The sequence below is a fragment of the Rhagoletis pomonella genome, unplaced genomic scaffold (genome assembly GCF_013731165.1).
Source record: "Rhagoletis pomonella isolate Grant_MI unplaced genomic scaffold, Rhpom_1.0 Rhpom_scaffold_00007, whole genome shotgun sequence".
Classification (NCBI taxonomy): domain Eukaryota; kingdom Metazoa; phylum Arthropoda; class Insecta; order Diptera; family Tephritidae; genus Rhagoletis; species Rhagoletis pomonella.
Genome location: NW_023458561.1, coordinates 17,764,238 through 17,774,075, shown reverse-complemented (window position 1 = coordinate 17,774,075; position 9,838 = coordinate 17,764,238). Strand labels below are relative to the sequence as shown.

The following is a 9,838-nucleotide window of genomic DNA, read 5'->3' as shown; positions in this document are numbered from 1 at the left end:
TCGTTTCGTCAGTTTCTCATTATCTCGTTAATTGTTCTCCGCGCCGGACGTCCAGTAAGTGTTGTTGTTGGTCCAGTAAGTGTTGTTGTTGGTCGGAATATTATAAATATAAATAATATATAAATAAATTATATTTTGTCGTATTTTTACTCTTCTTTCTCTACATTTTTAGTATGCTTCTAAGCAAGTTAGGATTTTCTGCTTTTCACCACTTTAAAAAGCATCTCATCTTCCATCCGAATCAACCAAAAAGTGAAAATTGATTTTTTGACACCTAAGCCCCCTTTCCGTAGACCAGGTCGGATCTCAACCAGATTAGTATGGGACCACCTCTGAGACACTACCTTTCCGCTGCAAAAAGAATTATCGAAATCGGTTGACGTGGTCCAAAGTAATGCGGTAACATACATAAAAAAAAAAAAAAAATTATTCCGAGGAACTGATAACCTCCTCCTTTTTTGGAAGTCGGTTAAAAACGACTATCTGGCAAGCCTGATTCTCTCACCGCTCTCAATTTCCGCAAGGGCGTAACTTAAGAACCTAAAATTTACAGGTTCTTAAATTTCTTACGGTAAGTTAAGTTTTAACTAACCGCCAGCACAGTTTCTCATATAACAGGTTAGCCATAATATTAAGTTAAGTTAAGTTACGGAAATTAAGTCTAGACTAACTGAGGTTTAAGTATGTAGCTACTACATTGACTTGACGACCAGTGTTGCCCCAACTTTTTGGGCCGACCGGCTAAATTGGCAAAAAACGACTAACATGTTACAACTAAAATTAACATGTTTTATTTAAAAAAATTAAAGGTAGAAAGACTCGTAAATTCATTCAATTATTATTTTTTTAAAGCTATACGTAGTTCAGCTTTAGGTTAGTCGTTAAATAAATCACAAAAACATAAATTGGTAAATTAATTACAAATTATTTTTGTTTCACAAAGGAAACTGTCGTTATTCTTAGCTAAGCTCTAAATCAGAAGTAAAGTTTGTATTACTTAAATATAAAAAATAGATCAATGACAAACGTATGGCACATTCCTCTCTACTGAAAAAATTTGCCTTCTTACTTTGTAACATTTGCACTAATGCAAAATGGCTATATAAGTAGAAGCTATTGCACTCGTAAAGCTTTGAAAGGGCTGAGGAAAATAGGGATACATTATTTCGTGAAAAAGCCGGTTATTTATATTGAACAAGCCGGTCGCTTTTTTAACCTTTAACAGTTAAACAATTTAATTTAATTTTGATGTCCATATATTCGAAGCATTCCCGGCTATAAAGACCTGCTCAGTGTTTGCACATGCCTGCCAGAGAGCAATAATAAAGGATGTTAGCACCATTATACAATTATTGATATGTATTATCTTCCCAGAGAGTTTTGCTTCACATCGAAATTCGTGCTCTTTTATTCTCATCCGTTTTTGCGAATAAAACTTCATGCTTAAATTTAAGACATTCATAACAAAAATTTTATGAAAAATTCGGCATGAAATTCGGATTTAAATGGTTTTTGTTAAGTAATCAGCTGTGCTTTCATAAAAATATAATAAACATCAAATAAACTAAGAAAAATTACAAAAACTTGCTACAATGTCGCATAGTTTATATTTGGGACACTGTATATTTTTAAAATAAAAATCATTGAAATCGGCCCAGTATTTTAAGACTTTTCGGATTAGAAAAAATTTTATTTGTAACACACTTCGACATAAAAATTTTCTCCGATTTAGCCATTTCTAATAGATTTTGAGTCGCTAAATTTGTAAAAATGGAAAGCTATATATTTAAATTTCAAGAAAATAAGCCAAATAGTAAAATCAACTAAAACGGCAAATTTTTTTTCCAAAGCGGCTAACAAATCGGTTGCCGGCTAAACCGAATTTTCTCTGGCTGTTTGCTAACGGAAAACTGGCAACACTGTTGACGACTAGCTGAGGCAAACCAACTAACGAGCGCGAAAGCAACTCAGAGCTAGAAATGGAAAACTTAACTGACTGCATGAAGAGCATAAATCCACCAAATCAATGAGTAAATGGTCAGTCGTTCCGAGTTTTTGCAACAGATTAGTGGGTCGCGCAATATAACGGGACCAACGATAGCTTTTATAGATCACTGAACCGCAGAAGAAGAAAATCGTCGAACACACGCACAAGTGAGCTGGTCCAGCTAAACCAACTTAGTACGTGTACATCTGTATGGAATTATGTGCATACCACAGACTGAATCGTGTTTATGTATAGTAAAGAGCATACGTCGTGGAGACACCATAAAAGTGGCTATTTTTGTTTAAAAAATAAAAGAAATTACCTCAGATGAAAAATCGCTAAGGTCGTAGCAAAGCAAAATACATGCTCACATACAAACATTTGTATGTACACATTGCTCAAAACCCAAAAATTCTGAGTTGTGAAAAAAACAGCGATCGCGGAAAATTTATTATTTTGTATTCAAGGTGCCTGGTCAACGTCATTGGACGAAATATGTAAATTCGCAAAATAAAGTCCGCCCGAATTGTCATGAAAATAGTTGAGACCTTATAGCCTTAAATGCGAAATTCTTATTTGCGTAGGAAACATTGCGTTTTTTTAACACATATTTATTTATTAAGAATATTTCATTATTTGGCTCAAATATTTGAGAGTGTAAAGTGATTTTGTCTGCGCCCTTGTATGGTCAGAGTTATGAAAGTGCAACCGTATCAAAGTGAAATAAATTCGAAAGATCCCACTTACGCATTCAAAAATTGTCATACCAAATACGTGATCGTCGCTCTGGCGAAGGATCGCAGTTTGAAGGCGAAACTGAAGAAATTACAAATTTATTTTATGTTTAATAACTTATGCAAACGGAAATCATTAGATTTGAAACAACAACTAACTATATTATTGGCACTCAAAACGCTACAGACACCATTGGTCATTTATGAAAGGAGTTTAATCAGTTGCATTAAATCCAGTACATCGATTGAAAATTTGAGCGTCTGCTTTACATATTCGGTTTGAATTTTCGTTTACGACTGATAAGTGCTGCTGCATTGGCGTATACATTTAGACGAGATAACTGAACTACATAAACATCCGATTGAGGTGAGTAGATTTACAGAGAGAGGTAATAATATTTTAAATTACATACGTCGAACATTAAAGGATATTATAATATTTGTTAGTGTTTGTAATATCAAAAGTGACTTTAAAATTTATACAACCCCAGAAATATTATTCCGATACCTACATACGTATGTATTTTCATTAGGATCCACTAGTTCCTCATTCAAATACTTGAACGCAGTTCTGCCCTAAGCGAAAATCAGTATTCAAAATTATAGGTAAAAAAAAAAAATAAAAACTAGCTTTCATTAAAATGTGAAATAAAAAGCAAAAAATAATCTATAGAAATACAGATTTCGTTTAATTAAATAAAGTTAGGGAATTTCCTATTTCTCTTAAACTTTTAAAGCTAACCTAAAATATTTATGCTGGAATTTTCCTGTGCACACAAACCAAGTAAATCCGGTATGGCTAAGTCGAGTTTTCTCATCAATTTGAGCAATTTGGTGTGCATTTTCATTAAGATCTATACCAACAAACGTTTTACAAACTAGGTTTGTCGATTTAGGTCAGAAAATACGATTTTGTAGATTTATGAGTTTTTGAATGACTATTTTTGATTCGATTTCAAAGATTGAATATGATCTGAGAAGAGGATATATACCCAGTGGGAAAATGTAAATGTAAAATGTAAAGGAAATGTATTTCCTATTTCTCTTAAACTTTTAAAGCTAACCTAAAATAGGATTATTTTTACCGGAAAGTAAAAACGGGGGTGCTTGATATCAATTATTTTGAACTTTTTATTTCTCTCCTTCAAACTGTATAGTATAACTCGCAGGAATTTCAAAATGGCTGAGTATCGTTGTTTCACAGAAATCCAGTATACATTATTATATTTATTTTAGCAGAAATACCTTAAATGTCTTATCAAGGAGCGCAATAGTTCTGGTGGTTGTTTTAACGGAGGTCATTTGAGATTGACCTCTGGAAAACTCAATCCTAGTGTCTTCGAACGCGGAGTAATATTGGTAAATCATATCCATTGAGCCATTCGGGAAAACGCAGGAGTTCGACAATATCAGTGGTGCAGCAGGTCGACGTAATCGGACATTCACGAGACTTCCTCTCACTGGACGTTTTTAGTAATATTGCCCTTACCGTTACCAACACATGTCCCGAATATGAGCCAATCATAAATACGAATTTATAGTAACAACTCGACTCCTGAACCACTTTGCGGGTACATTTTTTCACGGCAATATTTTCCTTTACGATACCAATACATGTTTCGAATATAATCCAAATCGGATCATGCATACAATTTTTAGTAATAACCCGACTACAGCTCCACCTGGCGGGTCAAATAGTGAACATAAACTATTCAGGGACCCCCTCGAAACACACGCAACACCCCATTTTTAAATAGTCCCACTTCTCTCCATGAGTATGTCATTGCTTTCATATATCTTCATACCATGTTCGAGTTTTTTTTAGCCTATAACCATCCTTGGAAATTCTACAGTTGGTGTCTGAAATTTCAAAAAAATCGGTACAGTCGCTCTCGTCCTTTGCGTATAGAAAAAATGGCTTTCAAAATACTTATATATTAGTAAAGACAACTCGACTACAGCGCTCCCTAGCATACATTTTTTTGCAAAGATATTTTCCTTCCTCTTACCAACACACATATAAAATATGACCGAAATCGGATTAGAAATACGATTTTTAGTAACAAGTCAATCCCAGCGCCACCTATCAGGGTTTTCTCTCCGTAAAATATTTCCCTGGGAAAATACTTCTTCTTCTTATTTGGCGCTGTAATCGCCTAAGCGATTTTGGCCGAGTTCAGCAAAGCACGCCAGTCGCTTCTCTTCTGTGCCAACTGACGCTAATTAGAAACGCCAAGTGAAGCCAAGTCCTTCTTCACCTGATCTTTCCATCGCAGTGGGGGCCTCCCTCTTCCTCTGCTACCACCAGCGGGTTCCGAGTTGAATACTTTCAGAGCTGGAGCCTCGGTGCCCATTCGAACGACATGGCCAAGCCAGCGGAGCCGTTGTATTTTAATTCCCTGCATTATGTCCATGTCGTTGTAAAGCTCATAGAGCTAATCGTTCCATCGCCTGCGGTACTCGCTGCCGCCAACGCGTGACGGCCCGTAAATCTTCCGCAAAATCTTTCTCTCGAATACTCCAAGAGCCGCCTCATCGGATGTTGTCATTGTCCATGCTTCTGCGCCATATACCAGCACGGGCATGATGAGTGACTGATAGAGTTTGGTTTTCGTACGTCGAGAGAGGACTTTACTCCTGAATTGCCTACTCAGTCCAAAGTAGCACTTGTTGGTTAAGAGTGATCCTGCGTTGGATTTCCATGCTGACATTATTATCGGTGTTAATGCTGGTTCCCAAGTAAACGAAATTCTCTACTTTCTCGAAATTGTAACTGTGAACAGTGACGTGGGTGCCAAGGCGTGAATGTGCTGTTTGTTTGATGACAGGAGATACTTCGTCTTGTCCTCCCTTACCACCAGACCCATTCGCTTTGCTTCCTTATCCAACTTGGGAAAGGGCAGAACAGACTTCGCGATTTTTGTTACCGATGATGTCGATGTCATCGGCATAAGCCAGCAATTGCACGCTCTTGTAGTAACTTGTTCCTAAGCGGTTCAGTTCTGCAGCTCTTATTATCTTCTCCACATTAGATTAAAGAATTCACATGAAAGGGAGTCGCCCTGTCTGAAACCCCGTTTGATGGCGAACGGCTCGGAGAGGTCTTTCCCAATTCTGACGGAGCTAGTGGTCATTTTACACAGCCGTGAGTTTTGAGGGGATACCAAATTCAGACAAAGCGGCATATAGGCAACTCCTTTTAGTGCTGTCGAAAGCGGCGACAAATAGGTGGTGAGTGTGGATCCTTTTCGCGCGGGTCTTTTCCAAGATTAGGCGTATTGTGAATATCTGATCTATGGTGGATTTTCCCGGTCTAAAGCCACAATTATAAGGCCCAATCAGTTCATTGACGGTGGGCTTCAGTCTTTTACACAATACGCTCGATAAGACCTTGAAACCTATACGTAGAAAGCTGATCCCACGGTAGTTGGGCAGAGCACACTTAAATTCCAGTCGTCGGGCATGCGTTCATCTGACCATATTTTGCATAAGAGTTGATGCATGCACCTTATTAACTCCTCGCCGCCTTACTTGAATAGCTCAGCTGGCAGGCTGTCAGTTCCAGCAGCTTTGTTGTTTTTCAAGCGCGCTATTGCTTTTCGTACCTAGCCATAGTCAGGTGGTGGTACATTGACTCCATCATCGTCAACTGGGGGCTCGGGTTCGTCTTCTCCAGAGCTTTCAATGCTCTTACCATTCAGTAGGATGGAAAATTGTTCTCTCCATAATTTAACTACGTTCTAGACATCAGTCACTTGGTCGCTAGTGTTATTCTTACAAGAATTTGCCCTGGTCTTAAACCCTTCCGTAAGTCACTAACTCCTTGATTAAATTTTCGGGCATTCTTCCTGTCGGCGAGCATTTCAGGCTCATCGTACTCACGTATTTCGGCCTCTCTCTTCTTAGTGCGGCAAATACGTCTCGCTTCCCTCTTCAGCTCTCTATAGCAGCCCCAAAGCAAAGCGCGCGTTGCGCCCAATCGCAGCGTGGCCCTTCAGGCGGCAGGTGTAAGAGTCGAGTAGCGAAACCTAGTACTGCATACTATCATGTTTCGGGCCCCAGAGAAGTGGACTAGCCTCAATCTGTTGTCGGACGTTTCGTCGTGGAGGGTGAATTTTCCAACGGTGGTTCTAAAGATCCCTTCCTCATGATGGAGGCAGCGCTCGTACGTGCGCTAAAAGCATTCATAGACGAGATCTTTGGATGCGTCATCTTTCTCTTCCGTCGGGGCATGAGCGCTGATGAGCGAGATGTTATAGAATCTCGCTTTGATGCGGATTGTAGCTAGACGATCTTCCACCGGGGCGAACGACAGTATTCGACGACGAAGTCTCTCTCCCACTACAAATCCAACTCCGAATTTGCGCTCCTTTACATGGCAGCTGTAGTAGACGTCGCAAGGCCCCAGACATTGCTTGCCTTGCCCCGTCCAACGCATTTCTTGGAAGGCGGTGACTTTCAGCTTTTGTCCTTACGAGGACATCAGCCAGCCGGGCAGAGGCACCTTCCCCATTAAGGTCCGGACTTTCCAGGTATATGTCCTCAAATGGTAGTCCTTTAAACTTTTGCCGTGGTCGTCATTATAAGGGGGGTCTCATCCGAGGCATTGTTTCGCTTCTTCACTGGAAGTGGGTTTTACGTGGCGGGTCCCATGCCCAGCGCACAACCCATTGCTGGGACGGCTGTGGTTTCGCAACCAAATACACGTTTATATAGCGAGCCGCTTGCTCCAAGCAGACACCCGCTTGCAGCCGCATCTACTGGTGAACAGACTTCAGTGAGGCCTTAAACCGAATAAGTCGGAGTGGTCCCACCGAAGCTCCCTCTCCTTCTGCCGTGACCCAAGGCTCCACTCGGTTTAGTTACCGCATCTTGCACATGGGTTGCTCACGTTGCCCAGAGTGTGCGAACGAGAACGCAAGAGTTGGGATTGAGTATTGCCATGCAGCTGTAACTGCATACCCAGTGCAACAACTATACCCCATTGCACTCCAATGGGAAAAGATAAACACTACTAAAAAGGGGTTTCTACTTAAATCGGACAACTCGTTCTAGAGTCATGGCGTAATACGTTTTTAAATAGTGGGCAACCCTCTTCAAAATTATTACTTCTTGTTAAGAGCGCATTTAGTTTAGCTTTCATTCCCTGAATGCGTTGTAATATTTTAGTCAGTATATATTTAAGTGAAAAATTTTAAGAGGGTGGCGGGGTTTTTATTTCTACCTCAAGCAGTGAAGCTTTCCTTCCAAATGTTGTTCCAATCATTCCATTTGATGAAGTATTATGGAAGATATGGCGCTTTATTGGCCGGATGCAGTTTTTTCAAGGTTTTAAAAGCCTATTTTTTTTAATAAATAACTAAATTTGAACAACTATATTTTGCATGTACGCGAGCTTCTATAATATAGATAATAGATATAATTAACTATAACTATATAACTATAAATAGATATAGAGAGAGATATAATTCATTAAATTTGATAAAATATTAAAGGAGATATCGTTTGGTAACAGAAAAATACTTATAGAAATAAGTGTTTAGATCAGTGTTGCCCAAAAATTTCAAATAGAAGCGCGGGCACCACTACATTGAAAACGGAACTTTTTTCACTAGTAAAAAGTATGAGTATACTTTAAAAATTCAAACATTTTAAAAAATAGTGAAATCAGTACATTCTAAAAATTCTAAAATTGACTAATAAAATAAAATAAAACCTAAAGGCCGGTTAGTCAATGACTTCTTAACACTAATCTGGGGTTAAACATCTTTATCGACGTCTTCGACTCCATGCATACAAAAGGGAGTCGGTAACGTCGATAACTATGTTTAACCGGAGATTAGTGATAACCAGACATTGAGTAACCGGCCCTAGGAGTACAGTGTAGCCCAGTAAGATTAGATACATTTGGTAGGAAAATTGAAAAAAATTTGTAACAGCGATTTTTTGATGCAGTTTACTTCTTGGATCCGCAGTCTTGCCCCTAAATTTCATTTTGCAACATTCCGCCATCTTGGGTTAAATATTTTTTTTTTGATTTTTTTTGCGAATTGCAGCCTATTTTGCATTTTTCGTAAAAAATGGTTACATATAAAAATGTAGATAATTTAATTTTCCACATTTGTTGTGTAGAAGGTTTTTTAAAAATAGCATTTTTTATTGTAAAAAATTAGCCAAAACTGCGAAAAAATTTTACATTGTCACGGGTTTCGCCATTTTTTGACAATTTCTGTTGAAAATCCATAGCATATTGAAATTCCAAGGATGTAGAGAATTTCATTCTCCACAACTTTTGTCCCTACATTTTATTGTACGATGCTTAGATCACGGCCGGGAACGCGATACACATAGCGTTGTACGGGATACGCCGTAAAACTCATTTCCACACAACCGCTGAAGTAGAGTTTTTCGGCGCGTTTTTGTTTTTTTAACGTGGTTTCCCCAGTAGGACTAATCCACGGGCAACGTTTGTTTTTATTAAAGCTGGTGAAGTGTGGAAATGAGTTTTACGGCGCATCCCGTACATTGCTATGTTTATCACGTTCTCGGCCGTGATCTAGGCGTCGTAAAAAAATAATGTAGGGACAAAACTGTGGAGAAAGGCCTATAAATTCTCTTCTCAAAACATGTACGGTTTTTAAAATCGGATGAAAAAAGTAAAGCTGTTAATAAATAAGTGCATCAAGTACGAACACAACGGTTGCTAAAACAAGTAAGAAAGTCTAAGTTCGGGCGGAGCCGAACATTAAATACCCGGCGCAGGTACTAAGTATATAATTTTCACCTTTGCGAAAGCTACCGCTACATGGTAAGCCGGTGTGTATCAATTTTGAGTAAATTAGCGTCCTTAAATCTCGAAATATTGAAGTTTCAAGCATTTCTGAAATTTGCCGTTATATGAATAGTGGTCGTAATTTGAATCTGATTCCAACGTTTTCAACGTTTTGCTTCTATGTGGCAAACACCATAATTATACCGAGTTTGGTACAAATTGGTACAACGGTTACCGAGATACATATATGTGGTCATAAGTGGCCGGTGCCACGCCCATTTTCCAAAATTTTATCATAAACGTATTTCTTGGTAAAGAATTGTTGCATGCATCAATTTTGAGTAA

General features: G+C 38.6%; 1 protein-coding gene across 2 annotated transcripts in view; it reads left to right on the top strand.

Annotated features, from left to right (window-relative positions):
- Positions 1 to 2,018: 2,018 nt before the first annotated feature.
- LOC118742391 (proton-associated sugar transporter A) overlaps positions 2,019 to 9,838 on the top strand; it is a 58,059-nt gene continuing 50,239 nt past the window's right edge. Inside the window, exons 1-2 of one of the 2 annotated variants that reach the window (XM_036474441.1) lie at positions 2,019 to 2,181; positions 2,862 to 3,088. The gene's annotated coding sequence lies outside the window, so the exon portion shown is untranslated. Of the gene's footprint in view, positions 3,089 to 9,838 lie in introns of both variants that reach the window. The other variant, XM_036474440.1, reaches the window with a different exon arrangement.